We start from the raw sequence: 3,322 nt of genomic DNA, 5'->3' as shown, positions 1-3,322 counted from the left end.
TCACTCTTTCCTTGACATACTCTTGAGGAGTGGGAACTTTCCCCTTCTGCAGACACTGATAGATCTGCTGTGTTGACCCAGCATTCTACGGTAAGGACAAGCTGAGCTACATTTCCAGACGGTGAAAATAATGTGTTAGGGTTGAGCTTTGTTATCAACCCAGAGAGTTCCACTGCTCCAAAATTAAGTAAAAAAAACAAAAAACAAAAAACAAACAAACAAACAAAACTTTCTTTTTTGCTGTATGAAACCTGCTTTTCTCCATCTTTATTTAGACAGTGGTACTCGCAGTACTCGCAAGAGGTTCACAGAAAATTATTAAAGAGGTGATATGGATTAGGGGTTAAAAGTGGACCCAGACCACCCAGGGCCAATTTGGGTAAAGCTATTAATGCTTCAGATTCCTCAGCTTTAAAGTGTATATACTGCAGGGGCGCCTGGTTGGCTCAGTCGGTTAAGCGTCTGACTCTTGGTTTCAGCTCAGGTCATGATCTCAGAGTCGTGAGATCGAGCCCTGCACTGGGCTCCACTCTTAGCGGGGAGTCTGCTTGAGATTCTCTCTCTGCCTCTGCCCCTCCCCCTGTTCGCACTCTCTTTCTCTCTCACAAAATAAATAAATAAAATCTTTTTAAGAAATAAAATAAAATGCACATACTGTACAATAGCAAAAAGATCACATGGTTGGTATAAGCATTTAATTAATTTATATCAATGCTTAGAAGAGTCCCTAAGTGATAGTTTGTGCTCAGTAAGTGTTAACCGTTATTACTTACCACTGGATAATCTTCTCAAAGCAGGTTGTAAATTCACTGAGCCTCACCTCCTTCACTGTGTGGTTCATCTTCCGAGCACTGGCTTCACTTGGTTCCAAGGTTTTTGGCAGACATGGGCTGCTTTTTTCATGTAAAAGGACTTTGCCTCCAGGAACCATTCTGTTTCTCAGCCAAATCACCCTTATTTCTTCCCAAACACCCTATCCCTAAAATACCTAGTCAGGTTGTTTAGCCTTTCCTTCTTTTCATTCAAGGTCTTCAAGAGGATGGAATTATATACTTAATTTCAGTTCTTTTTTTGAGCAAGACCATGCAGTAAGTGTACAAAGAAAGTAGATCGTAGATTGGGGCTGAACGTAGTTACTGCTACTGCCCATTACTGCTGCCTTGTACCTAAAGTTTCCATCTTAGACAGAGGGCTGGTCTTGACGCTTCGATTATAGTTCCTTGCAGAGTTGATTATAAACTGATATATTTGTGGAAAAATTATTTGTTAGAGACCGAGGCAGGTGAGAGGGTTTAGTGAAAAGGCCAATAACTTGGTTACACTTTTCAGAGACCAGAAAATGATGGGCAAACTGTAGATCTGGTTGATTCCTTAAATCAAATACCAGCAAATAGGCAAAAGGATGAAGAAAGAAAAAGTGGTGACCCTGACATCTTCCAAAATGGGAATATACTCATCCCATATAGATGCATTTATCATGATCTTGACAAAATATCCTGTATTTGCTTTAAAAACAACCGTTAACACAAAAATAGTGGGGGGGGGGCATTCAAACACCAATTACCTAATTGGGAATAATTCAAGCTGAATAGGTTTGAAATTGAAATGGGCATTGTGGCAAGTATCTTGGGTACAGACTTCATGTTTAAGTTCTTCTCAATTAAACTGTAAAAGACAAAAAAAAAAAAAAAAAAAAACCCAAAACTCTAGTGTCATCTCTGACAGTAGAAGCAATCAAAAAGAATATTTGTTTCACCAAATTCCCTCCCCCTCCCCTTTTATTTTTGGCTGGAAAGTCCATTTTATTCCTTTAAGTGTAATCATGTTACCTTTTCTAGTTGGAGTTTTCTGCAGATTTATAGAGAATTTTCTTATAATAATGATTCATGCTAGCTAGGTATTCACAAAATAAAGAGTAATAAGGAAAATGTTCTTTTTGGTTTTTCCTCCCCAAATAAAAGTTGTCTGACTCAAAAAGAGCAAGTCTTGTCTTTGGTTTTTCTCTTTTCTATCCTGCATATCCAAATACAGTGAACTTGCCTTGCATTTGAATGTACAGAGGGCTGTAAAAGTTCACCTATGGCACACAAATTATTTTGTTAGGGTGCCATCTGCTGGTGTCAAACTACCAAAGACTTATTTTTCTTAAAGATAATTGGTAAGCTTCTAATAAGACTAAAGACTTTGAAGTTATTTGATTCAATAACTGTCTTTTCTCATTTATAATTACAGCATAGACTATTTTCAAACGGCTGTCTGATGCATAATTCTTTACCACTCCAATATAGTAATATAAAATGTCACTTTATTTTAAGGTTAGGAACATGGAGGCACCAGACCTAGCCTTGACTTACTGGTTCATGACCTGTTTGGATTCAAATTTCATTTTTTAGTTTCCATGGCTCCCTGACTTTTAAAAAAGTTCTGTTCAATTTTCCCCCTTAGAAAAGCAATTTAAGTGCTTGCTTCGGCAGCACATACACTAAAATTGGAACGATACAGAGAGATTAGCATGGCCCCTGCACAAGGATGACACGCAAATTCATGACACGTTCCATATTTTAAAAAGAAAAGCAATTTAATTGCCATGTTTGTATTACATTGATTTCAACACTTAATGTATCTATTCACTAAATTTGTTCTCTATGCCATGATATAAGGTGCGTGCACCATTTACTGCTTCTGTATAAAGCAAGCTTGTCACCGTAGTCCTAATTATTTATGTTCAATATCAGTGCAGTTCCCAAGCATTTTTCCCAACCTACCTTCTATAGGAGGTGAGGAAAAACAACTACTCCTCCTTCTTTTTTTAAATCTCTATCACCTACTATCTGTGTAACCTTGAGTAAGTCTTTTAACTTTCCCGTGCCTCTTCTTCCTTATCTGTAAATTTCCGATAATAATAGTAACTAGCTGATAGGGTTATTTATCAGGTTACTGTGAGTGTGTTAAAGAAAGTCAAGGGCACCTGGGTGGCTCAGTCGGTTAAGCATCTGCCTTCGGCTCAGGTCATGATCTCAGGGTCCTGGGATCGAGCCCCACGCAGCGAGGAATCTGCTTCTCCTTCTCTCTCTCTGTGCGCATTCTCGCTCTAAAATAAATAAATAAAATACTTAATTAAAAAAAAAGTCATACCTAGGGGCACCTGGGTGGCGCAGTCTGTTGGGTACCTAACTCTTGGATTCGGCTTAGATCATGATCCTGTGACCTCCAAGTTGTGGAATTGAGCCCCTGTTGGCTCCGCTGGCGCAGAATCTGCTTAAGATTCTCCTTCGCTCTCCCTCTGCCCCTACCCCCTGTGCTCATGTGCTTGGGTAAGCCT

The 3,322-nt window shown here is 39.0% G+C and overlaps 1 non-coding gene across 1 annotated transcript; it reads left to right on the top strand.

The window, feature by feature from the left end:
- Positions 1-2,458: 2,458 nt before the first annotated feature.
- LOC113910600 lies at positions 2,459-2,564 on the top strand. The gene has a single exon (XR_003516113.1). It is a non-coding gene; the product is annotated as a U6 spliceosomal RNA (small nuclear RNA).
- The last annotated feature ends 758 nt before the right edge of the window (positions 2,565-3,322 follow it).

Source organism: Zalophus californianus, chromosome 6, assembly GCF_009762305.2.
Source record: "Zalophus californianus isolate mZalCal1 chromosome 6, mZalCal1.pri.v2, whole genome shotgun sequence".
NCBI lineage: Eukaryota > Metazoa > Chordata > Mammalia > Carnivora > Otariidae > Zalophus > Zalophus californianus.
The sequence above is the reverse complement of the archived record's forward strand: the minus strand, read 5'-3'. Positions and strand labels throughout refer to the sequence as shown.